This window comes from Lygodium microphyllum, chromosome 24 (genome assembly GCF_053477565.2).
Source record: "Lygodium microphyllum isolate KBCC chromosome 24, Lygodium_microphyllum_v1.1.10, whole genome shotgun sequence".
Taxonomy (NCBI): Eukaryota; Viridiplantae; Streptophyta; class Polypodiopsida; order Schizaeales; family Lygodiaceae; genus Lygodium; species Lygodium microphyllum.
The window spans coordinates 42,836,693-42,856,727 of NC_141158.1; the positions used below are offsets into that span (position 1 = coordinate 42,836,693).

At 39.8% G+C, this 20,035-nt stretch overlaps 1 non-coding gene across 1 annotated transcript; it reads left to right on the forward strand.

Annotated features, from left to right (window-relative positions):
* Positions 1 to 3,239: 3,239 nt before the first annotated feature.
* TRNAR-ACG (transfer RNA arginine (anticodon ACG)) lies at positions 3,240 to 3,312 on the forward strand. The gene has a single exon. It is a non-coding gene; the product is annotated as a tRNA-Arg (tRNA).
* The last annotated feature ends 16,723 nt before the right edge of the window (positions 3,313 to 20,035 follow it).

Genomic DNA, 20,035 nt, shown 5'->3' on the forward strand with positions numbered 1-20,035 from the left:
TTTCACACTTGAGGACCCAAAACCATGAATAGATTACTGTATAAATATATTATCAATTAGGCTATTACATAGTTAAAAGACTGATTCGTGGGTTCTTCTATGGAGGATGGGACACAAATGAAGCAATAGAGGTCGAATTGAAGAAGATAGGCAAAATTGTTATTGCTAAGAGAAGTTGAAATCAAACATGGAGAACACTAAAATGTGGCACGGACAAAAGATGGAGTCAAATCTAAGTAGATGTCTCTCTCTCTCTCCCTCGATCCCTCCCCGTCTCTTTCTCTCTTTCCCCCCCTCTCTCTCTCTCCCTTGCCCTCTCTCTCCATCTCTCGCTTCCTACCCCCTCTCATAAAATAAATCCAAGACTTATGATTTCATTATCTTTGACTTTCGTTTACTTTGCCTTTGATTGTAGCCTTCCACATTTACTGCTAACAATTATGAATATAATGCAATGTTAATGATGGGTGCTTGGATGTTTCATTAAATCATCTTGTACAACTATAGCATATGCTTTTGGGGGTCACTCTATATATATTTGTGGTGATATATGATTTCTATATTGTTTTAGCCTTGGCCGCAACCATAATGGAAGTCATACTGCTCATATATCTATATATTGAGATATTCTCTTAGTGATTTCCTATTGATGAATGGACTCTTGTATTAGAAACCCAACATAAGAAAAGTTGAAATTCCTCGAGATTTTTCTAGAGGATATAATGGATATCACAATAGTATCTAAGGAAGATTTTATTTTCATTTCTCCCCCTCCCTCTCTCGATCCCCCCTCTCTCTTTACCTCTTCCCCTCCACCCCCCTCTCTCTCACCCTCTCTCACCCTCTCTCTCCATCTCTCTCCCTTGTCCTCTCGCCCTCTCTCTCTCTCTCTCTCTCTCTCTCTCTCTCTCTCTCTCTCTCTCTCTCTCTCTCTCTCTCTCTCTCTCTCTCTCTCTCTCTCTCCATAGACAATAATGTCGAAGGAAAGAGGGAGGGAAGGAAGAAAGGGCTTACCTCAAGGCTTGAAGGCACACACCTACTTCCTTGAAGCTATCCTTAATGGCCTTCTTATTCTCTTTCTCCTTTGAAATTTTCTTGGTGCTCTCCTTGGCCTTCTCTCTCTCTCTCTCTCTCTCTCTCTCTCTCTCTCTCTCTCTCTCTCTCTCTCTCTCTCTCTCTCTCTCTCTCTGCATTCATTGCAATTTTTAGTGATTGCTTTGATCTTGTTTTTCCCCACAGTATGGTGTTACTATTTGTGTCGCTACTATGAGCATCACTATTAGCGTCACTATATAGCAATATTAATAGTGGCGATCACATCAATTCTAACGACGATGCTTGTAGCGACACTAAAAAAACCTCGCTATAATGACCATCGCTATAGCTCCATTCCCTTGTTAGTAACGTAAGAGTCCAAGAGTAGTGCACTTAAAGTACTCTAGGTTTTCACACTTGAAAACAACCCTACCAAGGTAAACCGTATGTGTGTATGAGACCTTGTCCACATCCGAATTTCGAGAGGTAGAGATAGTAAGGCTAAGAAGGTTCAACATTTGGAGTGCGTGCACACACCAACTTCAAGAGAAGACTGCTTTTGCTACATTTTATAAATAGAAAATTAGAGGATGGAGGATAAGGTGACCCCAATCTTTCTATTTAGCAAAATGAAGGTGAAGTTTCTTCAGTGTGAAAGGCAAAAATCAACAAAAGGCTTATAAGGTACAACTACCTCTTGTGGGGGGGAGGGAAAGGGGGGACTAAGGTGTACAACTCAAATGGCATGCAAGTTCAGTGTAGCTTGTTGTATAGCACACTATGACAAAATGCAGTGCGGTATAGCACTATACATTCAGAAACCTAAATGTGGGAAGGGCGATGTTCTCTTGACTTTCGAATCCTGGAGGGGTACTTGTGCCAACTCTTCGCCATGCTGTGGAGATGGAAAGCACAGCCCTATGTGTAATGTCGAGTCTATGTCGTAGTAGATTCTTGTTATCTTCGTCCTCTGTGATATTTGACACATCAGTGGTAGTGGCCGATGGTGGGTACCTGTATAGTAGGCAACCGGATTGGCTGCCATGCCTTGCCCGAGGTCGTTTTCAGTTCCTCCGTTTAATTGCTAACAGAGGATGCTTAGAAAGCATGCTTGATGAGGACAAAGTCAGGGTACCGGTATCCGCACATGTCCACTGGTGCTGGTATCACTATCTCCGCTAATTGCACGCGTTTACCTAGTTTCTTGGCTCAACGATCCCTATCATAATACCGGGTGGTGAATGGCTTCCTTAGAGATCATCACTGAGAGGGCATGGTCGGCTATGGAAAGATGGAGCAGTGTTTGAGAGGGGCAGATAACATTTTACACCCACGTGATCGCATCTTACAAAGCCGAATGAGTAGGTGCACTCTGCTATGAGGCGGTGGTACTGCCTCATGCTTCCATCTACGAGGGCAGTGGTTAATTTATCCACTCAAAAACAAGAATCATGGATAGGCTAGGGCCTCATGTTCCCTTAATGTTGTGTGAAAGAAAAGCTGCCTATGGAAGGTCAAGGATCCTGGGAAGTGCAGGGACGTGAAAGGGCACTTTGTTAATCTTATTATGCTCTCCTAAGGAAAGATCGATGAAAGCTCAAAGGCACGTGGCAGTGGGCTTTGATGACAAGAAGTCCTAGAAGAGGAGAGAGGGCCAAAGGCATGATAATTACAAGCATGGATGCATGCGTGCAAAGACGATTAAACATGGGAATCATCGATTGTCTTAGACCAGCGTTTTGACCGAATGCCACGGCGATTATGTATAAATAGAGAGTGTTTGCTTTCCTCAGCGTCTTATTCTTTTGCTTGTAGAAGTTGTACGGCATTTATAATCTCCGGAGAGGATGCGATGTGAATCTTGGAGCTATGGCGACCGCTGCTATTAGAGACGCAATCATGTGCTCACCCTTGTCAAGATAAGCAGGCTCTAGTCCGTCTACCTACAGCTAGTCAGGACGGCAGGCTTAGCGAATAGAAATAATAGAGCCGGCCTCAAGGAAGGATGGGGAAAAGAGAGAGAGGGAGAGGGAGAGGAGCATGTCCGCAGCTTCTGCGCTTGCTGGACAAGTTTATACTACCGAAGACTTATTTATTCTACATCGCACGCAAGAGAAGCGTGGACCATTCGTCTTACTAGGTGTTATTAGCGTGTGCGTAATAAAATATTTAACACGCTTCCGCTCATGCAATCTGACGTCCTCGGTCCTGTGGTCCAATGGATAAGGCGCCGGTCTACGGAACCGGAGATTCCAGGTTCGACCCCTGGCAGGATCGGCCGGGCCTTCTCTTCCTGCTTTTGTTTACTGGCTGACGTCCAGGTTCTTTAATCATGGGCCGACATCGATAGGCAGGCACCCCAAAATCAAGCCCTGCAGTGAAGTTTCGCGTCATCGAGCGCCCTCGCCTTTTAGGGCACTTCATGGATGCAAGTGCGGTCAAAAGTACCACAACATCCATGGATGATGATGGACGTCGACGATATGGAATCGGTCTGCACATGCCATGCCACTCTGAAGGTCAGTCACCACCCGTGAGGGAAATGCATGTTGCTCTATCTTCACGCATGTCACTTTTATGGAAATGTCAAATCCCCAAATATTCCTAAAGAAAATATCGGATATCAAACTCAAAAGATTTATCTCAAGACATTATATCGCACAATATCTATGGAAGTTTGTGAATTTTATGAACACCCGAGCTTTGAATTAATCACTTTAGAACTCTGGAGTATACCCATGTGTTTCGATAACAACACTATAAAAACCTAGTCTCACTTTGCGTAAGATAGCGCAAGCATGGTCATGCAGTCGAAAGCAAAACTGTTGCCTGCACTCCTTGTGAAGGCCGGGATTTTTAGGAGCAAATTATGCGTCCAAAAATAAGATTGTGTTTGTTGGAAGCATGGGAAAGCATAGGTGAGAGAGACAGCGTATAAGAAAGAGCCAATTTTCTATGAAGAAACATTGAATCTACATAAGAGAGATTGAGAGGAAGACTGTGAAGATGATGAAATACGAATGTTATGTGATGAATTCCATTCAAAGTTAAGCATTCCTTTGTGTTCTTTGGTTCTTTGATGGTTTCTATAAAGAATATGTTGAAGTTCTGTTGTGATAAACCTGTGGGAGATTCGTTCTAGGATGCTGCATGAAGATTTGTTGTTCTTTTTCTTCTTGTGGTTGATTGAAGTATGAAAAAACATGCTTGTTGGTAAGATAAGATAGATTTTCTTGTAGTTTTTTCCCTGTGTCTTTGGAGCTCCATATTTTTGGTTTGCAGTCAAGAAAAACTGCCATCAACAAGTATCTGAAGAAGAGGCTGAAAACGAAGGAAATCGCGCTATTGAGATATTAAAAATTCAATGGATATTTAGAGAGTCTCGGATACCCTTAAAGAATTGGAGATCTTCATTTCCAAAGCTAGTTTCTACAAGAAGTTCATTTCTCAATGGTAGAAACATATCACTATCTTGATGTGGACTCTTTGCGATGACAGACTAATCCCATTGTCTTCTGAAGCTATAGAAAGTTGTATCATTATAGTCAATTGTTTCTTACGAATACTGAATGTTGGGGGTAAAGGCGCCTCCGCCGTGCCGCCCCGTATATTACTACACTGACAGTACCCGCCACTGCACACTGCAGGTGGCGGGCGCCCGTCACGTCACTTTATTATTTATTCTTTTAGTGACAGTTTGAATAAAGGAAGGCCCAGTCACACATTGTGACTGTTGGAGTTTCCATTTCTTGTCTCTCTCTTTCTTGCTCTTGCTCTCCCGCCATAGCTCGCGTGCAAGCTTCGATCCTTCTCACCTTTCAACTGGTATCAGAGCTTGGCATTCTCTTGCTCGAGCTCGACTCGGTGCTTCCCGACCTTCGCATCGACTCGCTTCACTCATTGGGTCTCCATCCCGGCAGCCATATCCGATCTCCTCGAGCTCCCGTCACTACCTGGCTTCCCGAGCACCTTCCCAGCCTATTGAGGCACCTTCAAGGTATTGATACTGAGGTATTTGATCATTCTTTCAGGGTTTTATTTCAGTCTACAGGTTGCAAACAGCAAGGGCAGCCATGGCTTCAAACCCTTGAAGCTTATTCTCCTCATATTGTGCCTTACACCTATCAAGGCTCAAAGAGGCTTGTCATAGGCGTTTGATAGGCCCTTCTTGAGCCCCCCATTACCCCCTTTTCAGCCCATGTGGAGCAGCAGCAAGTTCAGTACCAACAGGGCAGATTGCATCATTTTTTTCCAGGCTGTGAGCACTCATCTACTTCAGCTCCACACTTGGCCATTGCTTCTTGCTCTCTACCTTGATCAAGAGGGCTATAGACTTCATGTTTGATGTCATTCAAGCTTTGGGCATTGGTCTTGATCATTCGGGGCTGATCTCTTCAGATTTGGGACTGTCATAAACTGTCATAACAGGCTGAAAACAGGGCAGCACCATTGGCATTAGCATTTGTTGCTTATACTCCATTCCGGTTGTGCTATTTGATGCCCGTATGTGGTCTACATGATGCCTAGTGCCTTGGGAATGTATGCACATGATTATGCTAGGATTTTGACTTGAAATATTGGCTGATTTGGGACTGTTATTTACTGTTATGCAGTGCTGGAATAGGGCAGCCACACTTGGCATTGGCATTTGATGCTTATACTCTACTCCGGTTACCTTATTTGATGCCCGTATGCGGTCTACTTCCTACCCGGATGTATTGGGGATGTATGCATTTGGTTTGACCATGATTTTGGCTTGAATTCGGGGCTGAAATCTACTGTTTAGAATAGTAAATACATGCTGGAATAACAGTGGGCTGAAGGTACTTTACATGCTTTGGCACTTACCTACCGATACCGGATGTATGCTTTGAGCTTTGGCATGATGTCTCTGACATTTGGGGATGACTTGGAGCATATGTATGAGATTATGGGATGCTTTTGAGCTTCGCATTAGCTCCGTCTTCACTAGCATTTGGACCGACTTGGCATGCTCGTGGACCGCCTATGCCTCATGTCTCTGCTTGATAGTTAGGCTTTTGCATTACATGCTTTGGTTCGTGACATATGCTATTTGGTTCGTGTATGCCATACCGACATTTGGAGCTTGGATTTGGATGTATTTGAGCATTCCTGGCTTACTTGATCACTGATCTTGGTTGCTATTTGGATGTCATTGAGTTGACCGAGAGCTTATTTGGGCTTATGTATTGCTTCATGGTTAATACGACCGGTGCTTCATGTATGTCATGCTCTCTTGGATGCGCTTGATGCATTGACAGGGTCACTTATCACTGGTACTTTCTCTTGGGTTGTTTGAGCTTCTGAGCTCGCTTTGTACGCCTTTTGTGCCAGTGGGAGCATTTTACATGCTTGCTTGACCTTTGACAGTTGCATGCTATTGGAGCACTTACATGTATTTGGAGCAGTTTATGTCTTGAGCAGCTATATATGCATTGAGACTTTGGGATCATACTCCGATCTTTATGGATATGCTTTGATGTACTCTTGGTTCACAGGATGCTTATGAGCTGAGTCTCATATTTGGATCTTTCTCTTTGAGCAGACACCTATTTGTGTCAGGTTTTGGCAGTTACAGGAACACTTTGCCTAGAGTGTCTGGGGGTGTGCCTTTCACTGGCAGATGTTATTTTGACATGCTTCGGTGTTGAGCTCATGTTCTTTTCACTGTCATTGGCCTTTCTTATGTCCGTTTCATGGCGGCTTTGGACCTAGCATTGTTTGCTTGACATTGGATCCTATTTTGGGACAGTTTGCTCTCTAGACTGCATACCAACAATTTATTACAGCAAGCAGTTATTGATAGACTGAGGTGTACTTTTCATGCTGAAATATCTTGATTTGGTGTACCGCACCTAGTACTAAGTGGGCAGCAACTTTTGGCACACTTTGCTCGCCCTTTGGACCCCGTTTTGGCCATTTTTGGGCAGTTTCTGCAGTAAAACAGCAAGCAGTTTTGGACTGTTTGGGCATTTCCAGCCTGCATAATGACGTCATCTTCGCATGATAGTGCCATATTTAACATTACAAAGTTGGATGGTACCAACTACTCTTACTGGAAGAGTCAAATATGGCAGGTTTTGGTGCAGAAATCTCAGATTAAGCCACTTCGGTTGAGTGGGGAGCAGCCTGAAACTATGGACAATGACGACTGGCTTGAACTTGATGAACTATGCAAGTCCACGATTGTATTGTCTCTCACTGAACAGGTACATTATAATGTATTTGAGGAAGCACAGAGTGCATGGGATCTATGGAATAAGATCAAGAATCTTTATGATAAGAAAAGTCCGGCGAGTCAGATGTACTGGTTGAAGCAGCTTATGGATCAGCGCATGAAGGACAATGCGACTATGCTTGCTCACTTGAGCCAGTTCCATGCTATATTGAAGAACCTGACTTCACAGGATATCACCTTTGGAGAGGAAGTAACTCCTCTTTTCTTGCTTGGGACTCTGAATGAGTCATGGGATGTATTCCGCACTGCCCTATGTGCCTCTAGTGCTATTCTAAAATTGGCAGATGTTGAGAGTGCTCTTCTTCAGGAAGAGGTGAATTGCAAAAACTTGGATGCCTTTCGTGGTAGTCATGCTTTGACAGTTAGAGGCAGGAATGACAGGTATGACCGTGGTAATGGACGAGGCCGTGACTCGCAGAAGGGTCGGTCTAAATCTCGTGGAAAGTCGCGTAGTAAGTCGCGTGGGCGCAACGCTAATGTCACTTGTCATCATTGTGGGAAAAAGGGCCATATCAGACCACAGTGTCATGAGTTGCGCAATGAGAAGCGCAAGGATAAGGGCAAAGAGAAAGTGCAGGAGAAGTCCTCTGATCGCAGCATAGTACCTGCGAAGTCCAGCATCAAGATTGAAGAAATTAATGTCACGCAGACTGAGGAGTCCGATGGTAGTGATGAGTTTATACTTACAGCTAGTTCTTCTGATGCTTCACACTTGACTGAGACATCTAGTATGTATGCACAGTGCTGGTTATTGGATTCAGGTGCGTCCTTCCATGTGACGCCTTACCATGAGTGGTTTCACTCTTACCGTACTGTATCTGGATCAGTCAGACTTGGAGATGACAGGTCTCTTGATATTGTGGGATGTGGAGATATTCAGTTGCAGTTTTCCACTGGCAGTTCCTTTTTGCTCAGGGATGTACGTCATGTACTTGCGCTTACGCGCAGTCTTATGTCTGCAGGACAGTTGGATGATGCAGGGTTTCATGTCTGTTTTGGGGATTCTGCCTGGAAGATTACCAAAGGCAGACTTGTGCTTGCTAGAGGCGCCAAGGCTGGCAGCCTCTATCCTCTTGTTGTATCTGGGTCTTCTGTAGACCATGTTTTGGCAGTGGGCTCTATCCCACATGTATCACTTTGGCATGCCCGTTTGGGGCATATGTCTTTGAAGGGAATGAAAATGTTATCTGCTTTGCAATATCTTCCGCCTTTGGACTATGCACGTTTTGACTCGTGTGATCATTGTCTTTATGGTAAGCAGAATAGGTCTACGCATAAGAAATCGGGTAGGCCACGCATGAGTGAGCCCTTGGCATTGGTGCATTCTAATGTTTGTGGGCCTATGCCTTGAATGTCTATGGGTGGCGCGAAGTACTTTGTTACCTTCATTGATGATTTTTCTAGGAAAGTGTGGGCTTATCCCATAAAGCAAAAGTCCGATGTCTTGGCAGTCTTTCAGCGTTGGCTTTCTCTTGTTGAGAACCAGACTGGGTATAGGCTGAAATGCCTTAGGACTGACAATGGGGGAGAATATGTCTCACGTGCTTTTGAGCAGTTTTGTGATGACAGGGGTATTAAGCGTCAGTTGACCGCTCCTTACACCCCCGCCCAGAATGGTTTGGCTGAGCGCATGAACAGGACTATTCAGGAGCGTGTCCGCTCTATGCTTAGCCATGCAGGCCTACCACAGAGCTTTTGGGCTGAGGAAGTTAGTACGGCAGTGCATGTCATAAACCGATCGCCTTCCAGTGGATTGGATTTCCAGGTTGCAGAGGAAGTTTGGGCTGGTAAGCCACCCTCTTATGCGCATCTCCGTGTCTTAGGATGTGAGGCATTCTGCCATGTGCCCAAGGACAAGAGGAGCAAATTGGATCCAAAGAGCATTAAATGCATATTCCTTGGCTATGGTGAGTCAGGAGAGATGGGCTATCGCCTATGGGATCCGCAGGCGCGGAAAATAGTACGCAGCCATGATGTCGTCTTCCATGAAGACAAGATGCACAGGCAGCCTGAGAAGGTGGTTGAGATCCGCAGAGTGATCTTTCAAGAGGAGCCTAGAGCTCCAGCACAGCTAGTAGTACAGCCTGCAACAGTTCCTCCACAGGGCCAGGGTGTTGGACAGGCAGTTAGACAGGCAGCAGAGCCTGCGGTGAGACGGTCTGCTAGAGACAGACATCCACCTGACAGATTTCAGCCCTCTATGCATTATGTTTTGGTTACAGATGCAGGAGAGCCTTTCACTTATGATGAGGCTATACGCAGGGGTGACAGTCACTCCTGGGAGAGAGCTATGCAGTCTGAGATAGACTCCCTGCATAAGAATGAGACTTGGGATTTGGTTGCCTTGCCTAAGGGCAAGAAGGCTTTGCCATGCAAGTGGGTGTACAAGCTGAAAAGTACCCCTGGACACCCCAAGCCGGCATGCAAGGCTAGATTGGTAGCAAAGGGTTTTAAGCAGGAACATGGTGTGGACTTTGATGAGGTCTTCTCTCCTGTGGTTAAGATGACCACCCTGCGCTTAGTCTTGGCTTTGGTTGCACAGCTTGACTTAGATCTATATCAGATGGATGTCAAGACGGCTTTTCTACATGGGGACTTGCATGATGAGATCTATATGGATCAGCCTAAGGGCTTTGCAGAACCTGGCAGGGAGCACCTAGTGTGCAAGTTGAAGAAGAGCTTGTATGGCTTGAAGCAGGCACCTAGGGAATGGTATCATAAGTTTGATGCCTTTATGCAGTCACAAGGCTATAGCAGGAGTGCTATGGATCCGTGTCTTTACACGAAGAAAGCCCGTGATGGCAGTTTGCTTATCTTGGTACTCTATGTTGATGATATGCTGATAGTAGGGAAAGCTCATGATGAGCTAGATGCTCTTAAATCTCAGCTGAAGAAGAGCTTTGAGATGAAGGATTTGGGACAGGCCTCACATATACTTTGGATGCGCATTAAGCGCGATAGGCATCAGGGACTTTTGTATCTCTCACAGCGGGAGTACATTCATAAAGTCCTTGAGTGCTTCCGCATGCAGTACATAAAGCCTATTGGCTGTCCATTACCTTCTTATGTGAAGGTATCACATGTCGATTGTCCGCAGACAGATGAGCAGAGGGCCGAGATGGCCAAGATCCCTTATGCTTCAGCCGTGGATAGTTTGATGTATGCCATGATAGCCACTCGTCCAGATATTGCACATGCAGTTGGTGTTGTGGCACGCTATATGGCTACACCTGGCAGCAGACATTGGGATGCCGTGAAGGATATCATGAGGTACCTGAAGGGCACAACAGATATGTGTATTTGCTATGGTAGCCAGGATACAGGGGTCGTGGGGTACACTGACTCCGATGATGCAGGACATGTAGATAGTAGGAAGTCCACTTCTGGCTATGTATTCACCTATGCTGGAGGGTCTGTCTCTTGGATGTCCAGGGTTCAGAAGTGTACGGCTTTGTCTACCACTGAGGCCGAGGCTTGCAAGGAGGCCATATGGTTAGGCCGTCTAGTTGCTGACCTTGGGATTGATGCTACACCTACACTGCATTCGGATTCTATGAGTGCCATTCAGTTGGCTAAGAATCCGGTGTTGGGGGTAAAGGCACCTCCGCCGTGCCACCCCGTGTATTACTACACTGACAGTATCCGCCACTGCACACTGCAGGTGGCAGGCGCCCGTCACGTCACTTTATTCTTTATTCTTTTAGTGACAGTTTGAATAAAGGAAGGCCCGGTCACACATTGTGACTGTTGGAGTTCCCATTTCTTGTCTCTCTCTTTCTTGCTCTTGCTCTCCCACCATAGCTCGCGTGCAAGCTTCAATCCTTCTCACCTTTCACTGAAGAGCTTAAAAAAATGAATGAGTATCAATGGAAGATTTAGCCTTCATTGAAGAATTTTCAGACATCATCAAGTGAGAGATTGTGAAGAAGCTTCAAGAGTTGTGATTAGTGATTAGTGTTCTTTACAACATATACCATTGAGACCCTCCGAAGTTGATACTATCAGGACAATGGCACTATGGCGAAACCTCAAAAGAATGAATTTTGATACCGTCAAAACTGAATATCTTTCCCTCTGTAGTGGCATGAAAGTGAAATTCAGAGACGTTGAAAAGAAAGAAGTAGAAGAAATGTTGGCAAGGGAGTCTTCCATAGACTAAAGCCCCTCTGATTTTCTTCTATTTTAGCATAGACAAACTGGGTGGATCCAACTCCTTGATAAATGGCGCGATAAAGAGGCAAGCACTAGAACGAATCCAGAGGTACGTGTGAAGAGAGAATGCAAAAATTAAAGTTGAGAACAAGCTAACAACAAAAACCTCCTTTGAAGCCCTTGCAAAACTTTTCACACAAGTCCCAATGGCAAATGAAGGTCTCCTTCCAACCAGATTGGTCCTGAAAATGTTAATGATAGGCTAGCAAATGTAGTCACGTTGCCAATCTTTATCTTTAAGGGAGAATACAATGAAGATCTCAATCTTCATGTAATTGAGTTCATGGTAGCCTATGTGGACAGCAATGCGGAAATCCTAAAGTATTGGTTGGTGATATTTCCCATCGCTTTCAAAGGTGCAGTGTTTTAGTGGTATGAGAGATAAGTAGTATGTACTTTTGACATATACAACATATTGAAGGTGGCCTTTCTTACCAAATTCAAGCATGAAGGTTTTAAAGAGCAGATGCAAGAGGAGTTCATGAACTTAGGTCACAATTCTCTAGAGAATGAGTGAAAGCATATATTTCTAGAATGAAATCTATATTAAAGAGTATGAGCTAAGAAGACCACTTGTTCATCTATAAGCTATAGTGGAAGGTGCAGGATTGTATGATGAAGTGGAAGCAAGGTTATCTATGACATTCAAGATTATATGACATTCAAGATTGAGGTGTAAGTTATTCTAGATAAAGGAATAAAGGAGATCAATGCATTCATAGAAAATGTAGAAGGCTACAATCAAACACAAAGTCAAGGAAAGTCATATAAAATGAAAGTGCAAGTGTCATGCATTATTTTTAGAAGGACATTATTTTTAAAGCTTTAGTATATTATATTTGGATACTTGTGGCACTTCATGGATACATTATTATCATGGTTGTATTATTTTGTGAGAGATGGACTCACTACATCCATGCACATTGTATTATCTCTTGCAAGTATTTTTCACACCCATAATTGTTGTGTGGTTTGTGTACATGAAAATGTAATTGCAATACCATATGCTAGGAAAATAAGACTAAGATAAAAGCATGCTTCTTGAGAAAAGACCAACCAAGATACAAAAAAGTGGATTAGTTACCCAAAAGAGGGTGCAAATCCTAAATCAAAATTGTGGAAACCCTAAAACGCAAAGGGGGGTATAAACTCTAAAATGCAAAAAGGGATGAAAATCCTAAAACATAAACAAAGTACCACCCTAGAGAAGGGGCCTATATGGGTGGGAAGTTTCAATTGTATTTACCCTTCTGGTGCATCCATAATGTAGAAGCTTTGTTTACTGCAACTATTGAGCATCTATTTAATTATTATATTATATAAGCTTATATCAATTCTTGAGAGAGAGAGAGAGAGAGAGAGAGAGAGAGAGAGAGAGAGAGAGAGAGAGAGAGAGTGTGTGTGTGTAAGTGTGAGGCATATTTGAGTAAGGAACTTAAAATAGAAAAGCATTTCATCTTCTTCTTGTTTTCTTCTACTTCTTTCCATCCACAATAAGAGGATTGGAGTTGTGTGTGAGGCTATGAGATTGTGAGAAAGTAAGCAATCAAGCATAGTGAAACTCTTCTTCATCTACTTTCTCTATTTCTTAATCTTTATCTTTTTCTCTTATCGTAGGTGTACTTGGTACACTTAGTGGTGTATGCTTTTCTTCTTCTTCTTCCTATCCTAGTATACTTCATGGTGGATACAAAGGAGAAATGGTATAAGATTGTGTTGCTTAGGTTGTGGAACTATATTTAAGTCTTCAAGCTGATGCCAAGAGGCATAGTCACGGTGGACACCTGTCCTTCTCGAGCATTTTATTAATTAATGTGCACATGGGTGATTCCACAATGGGTGATTTCGTAAAATTCATATTAATTAATTAAGCTTTTACCAGTTTAGAGTGTGCACTCGAATTAAATTAAGGTTAGGATAGTGTTCCAACCTATTTGAATCATTTGTAGCAGATGAAGACTATTAGGTATTCACTATTGTTTGTTTATTTTATTTATAAACAATTTTGAATGCTTCATTTGATGTGTAGAGCAGGTAGCGGTGGCTTTGGGTAGTAGCACTAAGTGTTAGCATAAGTCCAAGTATAAATTTCATAATTAGTTATCTTAAATATAATATATAATATTATGTATTTATATGATATTGTATTATTAAAATTATTACTCTATTTGTAAGTTATAAGTTTAAACTTCTTTAGTAATAATTAGATCATTGTCCTTAGTAGTATTATTTTATTTGTTTTGAATATATATTATTTTAGAATATGAGATTTAAGATATGTTTTTATTGAAATAAGCTTTCTTTATGGAATACCTTGCTATTCTCTTATTGTGGTTAAGTTTTAGAAGGCTTTTCTAGCTTTCTTTTTAAAAGCAACAGGATCATGCCCAAAACAGGAGAACATGGTAAAAATCAAGTTTTTTCGTTTGTCTCTCATTCGGAATCGAAACTCAGAGCTTCAAGAGTTGTTTTGGGGGTTTTGGTACCTCTAGATGTGATAGTGATGTCAAAACGTCAAGATTCAAAGCACAAATTTTTTTGCAGGATCTTTTAGAATGCCTCTTGGCTCTTAAAACTTTGTATTTCAATTTATATTTGTACTTTCTTTATAATTATATGTAAGATATGAATACAAATATTTATGTAAAAACTATAATATATAATTAAGGATGACAAACCATGACTTTTGCCATGGGGGAGGTTGGGCCCAATTGCACATTTTTTCTCTTGTCTTTCTCAATCTACTGAGTTATTCAAATCCTCTTATGTATTATAATGTTGTTTGTATTTAATAGTTGAGATGTTTGATTTGTTAGATTTTTTCACTAAGTTATATTATGTGTGTCATAAATTTGTTTATGATTGAGATTTGATTTGCTAGATTTGCCACATGTTCCACTTCGTATCATTGGTATCAGACCTTGGCTATGATCCGAGTTTTTAATTGTATGATATCAGTGTATAAAGGCGAACACCATGGCACAATCACAATTTACAAGACATCCACAATTGATTGACTTGAATTGATCCTATTTGTTCTTCTCTGAATTGGATTATAGCATGGACTTGGCTATGCAAACAGGATGTTATAGCCAAAAAGCTTTTGAAGTTTATTTCATAGTAAATCATAGCTTTGTTTTATTTTATAAAAGTTTCAAGTTTATTAAGCATATTAAGTCTTTATTTATGTAACATGCTATATAGAAGAGGCACTTGAAAGTAGTCTAGCTATTGCATATGCTTCACCATAAAATCATCTCGAACAACTATTTTTCAAGTAATGTAACTTTTTACTGGTTTATATTTTGAGGATGGTGTAAAATAAATGTTTTAGCACTCAAAAAGATCTACAATTGTTATTAGACACATATTTTACAAATTTTGAATATTTAGTGAGTTATTTAAGTCCTAAAGTGACCCTGAATATAAATTTCACAGCAATATGAAGAAAACTGTGTAGTAGCCAACTTTGAGTCTTATTTTTTATGACCTTAACTTCAGATTTGGTAATCCATCATAGAGACATGAATTGTAGACCTTTTTGTTGTCTACAACTCTCTAGCTATATTCATGACCTAATTCTACCTACAAAGAAAGTTATTTATCTTGAAAGTAACTCTCGCAGTTAACCCAGACTTGGTGAACTTTGTAAATTTTAACCTATACAGATATCTACTTTCCTAGTAGGATAGCTTTTAATCCATTTGGAATTTGAGTATACTCCCAAAAGAAAAAGTTTTAGCTTGTACAAAGATCTAAAACTTATATTAGACATGGTTTTGTCTAAAGATGCATATCTTAAAAGATAATCATATCTAAATATGCCATAGAACTTGAATATTACTATTTTTTACCAAGAGACTAATATTCTATTCAACTTTACCCTTATCTTTAATATATTTCTTTTTAAATTTAATCTTAGTCATACTAAGTAAATGTTTTGTAAAATTCCTTATAATCTCCAACTCTCTAGTTATAGACTAACTTGATTCACAAGAAGATATATAGGAATTCAATATGATTCTCACTCTAATTTTTGACAATTATAGTATGCCTTTAATGTTGTTATCTTTTGATTTGATAAACATTGAGACTAACAAATTTTTCTTAAAAGTACATTGAAAAAATTTTCAACTTCCTAATTTTGTTACAAATTCACGCTTTTTTAGTAAAGATAGAGATCTCCAATCAAGGTAAGATAGGTACGTCTTTACTATTTTTTCTAGAATTCTTAGTTAAATTTTTACTTACTACTAAACTAGAATAACAATTTCATTTGTTATTGTCGATGCTTTGAGTATGAGACCTAGCATTCATAATATTTCTATCTTATCTTTTGACTCCCTTACTTTCATGAAAGATATCTATTGCACTAACACTAGTTTTTAATCTATGGCACTAACCCTATACTACTAGCTCCACATTGAGCAGCTAATAGCAATTGTGGGCAATTGCTACCTCACCCCGGGGGCATGATGCCAGGAGACATAGTCACGTTGGATTTCGTGAGATTTTACGATGGATTCTGTAAAATTTATTTGTTGATTGGGCCTCGTACATAAGGTGGAATCCTTATGCGAGAAGTTGACGGGGACGCATGTCCTTCTTCATCGTTTTATTAATTAATGTGCATGTGGGTAATTTGGCAAAATTCATATTAATTAATTAAGCTTTTACGAGTTTAGAGTGTGCACTTGAATTAAATTAAGATTAAGACAGTGTTCCAACCTACTTTTATTATTTGTAGCTGAAGACTGTTAGGTATTCACTATTTTTTGTTTATTTTATTTATAAAAAATTGTGAACGCTTCACTTGATGTGTAGAGCAGGTAGCGGTGGCTTTGGATAGCACTGGGAGTTAGCATAAGTCCAAGCGTGAATTTCATAATTATGATTAGTTATCTTAAGTATAATATATAATATTATATATATATATGATATTGTATTATTAAAATTATTACTCTATTTGTGAGTTATAAGTTTAAACTTCTTTAGTAATAATTAGATCATTGTCCTTAGTACTATTACTTTATTTGTTTTTAATATAGATTATTTTAGAATATGAGATTTAATATATGATTTTATTAAAATAAGATTTTTTAATGAAATACATTGCTATTTTCTTAATGTGGTTAAGTTTTAGAAGGCTTTTCTAGCTTTCTTTATAAAAGCAACAGGATCATACGCAAAACAGGAGAAAAGGGTAAAAACTTAGTTTTTTCGTTTGTCCCTCATTTGGAATCGAAATTCAGAGCTTCAAGAGTCATTTTGGGGATTTTGGCATGCTTGGGACGTGATGGTGATGTTAAAACATCAAGATTCAGAGCACAAAATTTTCTACAGCAACTACAACATGTTAAAAGATATATCTTGACTCTTAAAACTCTGTATTTCAATTGATATTTGTACTTTCTTTGTAATTATGTAAGATATGAATGTAAATATCCATATAAAAATTATAATATATAATTAAGGATGGCAAACCATGGTTTTTGCCATAAGGGAGGTTGGGTCCAATTGTGCGTTTTTTTCTTGTCTTTCTCAAACTATTGAGTTATTCAAATCCTCTTATGTATTATAATGTTGTTTGCATTTAATAGTTGAGATGTTTGATTTGTTAGCTTTTTCCACTAAGTTCTATTATCTGTGTCATTAAGGTTATTATGATTGAGATTTGATTTGCTAGATTTGCCATGTGTGTCGCTTCGTACCTGTGAGATTTTACGGTGGATTCTATAAAACAAGCTTTCAAACTACAACGAGGGAAGGTAAGATATGTGAGTTCAGTATACTTCAAAGCTAGCCTTGTATTCTTATTTTCTAAAGATAGAGAGAATGATGCATGGCTAGTTAGATTAGAGTTGTGAGAAGACAATGCGAGAGATTTTTGCTAAAGTGTGAATGAATAGAAGTCAGTTCAAAGTCTTGATTGTTGTGTGTTTAGTCCAACATTTTAGTTCCGTTGTTGTACGAAAGAATGGGGTAACCATTGAGATTCTTACACTCCCACTATGTGGTGAGATAAATGTAAATGATTGGGTTACCATGCTTCCATCTCTTCTTGCTAGGAGAGAAGCTCTCGGGCTATGTAGCAAGGTACCAATGCATTTAGGAACACCAAGAAAGTTGTAGCAATGAGTGATCAAGCAAGCCCAAATGAAAAAGAAAAGGGAAAGAGTGTTGACTAGACCTAAGCTATAGATGACCTAAAATCAGAACTAGCCAGACTATAAGAGTCACTACGAAGGCCAGTACGACCTCATGTGTAGTGTGTGTATTGTGGAGGGAACCACCTACCATCTGAATATCCCAATCCCAGATCAAGGCCTTGTGCCAATTGCAAAAGATTTGGCCATGACACCATGTACTGCCGATTGCCAAGGCGATTGCCTACCAATAACCTTACACTCAACCATACTATCTAGGGAGATATAAAAATTTTACTATACATGTATAGAAATACCAAATGGTAATTTAACTTAAGTGGATTATCATGATAAATATAAAAAATGATATAATTGATGTTTTGCTAAAGTAGTAAGGTATTAAAAAAATTTACTATACATGTATAGAAATACCAAATGGTAATTTAACTTAAGTGGATTATCATGATAAATATAAAAAATGATATAATTGATGTTTTGCTAAAGTAGTAAGGTATTAAAAAATTCCTAGTCTTTAGCTTTCTTTTGCTCTTTAGGTTAATCTTTCCTAGCCTTGTTTGGTTTAGTGACTTCTTTTACAATTTTCTCAAAGACAAAAGGTTTCATTACAGTGGCTCGATTGCGTCCCATATAAAGGGGTTACTTACAGATTGAATAGAAAAGGGTTATGTTTTATTAAGAAAAAATTCACACAAATAAGGATATTTATAAATAGGCCTTGAATGCATGTGATATAGAGAGTATACATATAGTGAATTACCTAGGGGTCTTAGTGACCTTAGTGCCACAACCAATATATTAGGAGGAGGAGGAAGCTCTAGTGCTTCCCTTCTCCCAATAAGTCAACCCACTTTCACTTCAAGTAGGGTTGCATTCATACCAGTACAAATTCCTATAGAAAATCCAATTATTGTTATGGCGCAATCTATTGAAATTTATGCAGGAACACCAGATCTACCAACTTTAGGTTTCCCTCTATCCATCTTTAATGGGTTACTGGAGGAGGATGTGGAGCTTCACATCAATGAGTTCTAGAAACTCATGTTTAATTGTGGAATTCACGACAAGGGACATCTAATGATGTTCATTAACATGGTCCTAAAAGGTGCTCTAAGGTAACTTCCTTGTCTAGCATCAAGTCCATATATATCTCCCTGATCTACCACATTATGCTTTAGGGTATTCTTTTCATTGGAGTAAGACATTAAAAAAAGTTGGTTATAAAGTTAAAGCATTCACATCCCGATCTAGCAACTTTGTATCTATTGTCTTACAAGCATTCATAATAACTCTTCAACCACAATATGATCTATTACTTTGATGTGGCACCTCATGTATCTCATATTTGAATGGATTTTGAGGTTCAACAATATCTTCATAAGTCCTCTCTAAGAAGCTTATAAGAAGTCTACTAGCATTGCAATATAAAATCAATACTAATAAGTTGATGTAATGACAAGATAAAATCAACACTAGGTGGGATAAGAAAAACAAGAAAGGGAAGCACTCATTACATATTTTCTTGGCCATGTATTCCAAAGAGAATTCATTAATCTTGGAAGAAGCCTACTTGGAATCTTCCCCTAGTGAACCATTCTTTAAATAAGCCTCTTGAAAACATCATTTGAAGAAGACCTCTTATAAATCTAATAGGAAGAAGTATACTTGGGACAAGCCTCAACTTGGACTTCCTCAATTAGATGGGTTGGAGAATCTATCATTAAGAGAAATATGGACTTAAAAATGTCCATTTAGCTTAAGGGTTGATAACTCTCCTAATGACAAGATATTTGAGGTGGAAAATGGGAGGGGAGGTGATGTGTACATTTTATCCACTCAATTTTCTTGATTTGACTCGCAAAGGCGGTTTCATCCAAAATATAGTGGTTTTTTCCATTAATAAATCCAAAAACATGGTTAATGGTTCAACTTTTGAGTTTGAAAGGGGGAGTTGTGAACTTAAATTTTTTAAAATTTTAGGCATCAAAATGTGTGGATTTTGGCCCTCATGACATGTGACTATTAGCCCTAGCCCCAATACAATGAGATAGATGCCATGATTTTTAGGGTAGCTTGCATAATAAGGAGACATGTTCTTATTATAATAAAAATACTTTTCCAAGCTCACATGTGTGGAGATTGAACCTAGTACCTTCCATTTATAGCCTTTAGACCCTACCACCAAGAGATGAGCCAATATTGTGTTCCCATGTGGAAAATAAACATAATAATAAATATTTTAGGCTCTCTCTTTTTTACTTTTTCACAAAAATCACTTGTGGTTTTGGTCAAAACCTCTCATGCCCTCATCATGGCATCCAGGCCCACTTGTATCACAAGATTAGGAAAAGTAATCTTCCCCTAA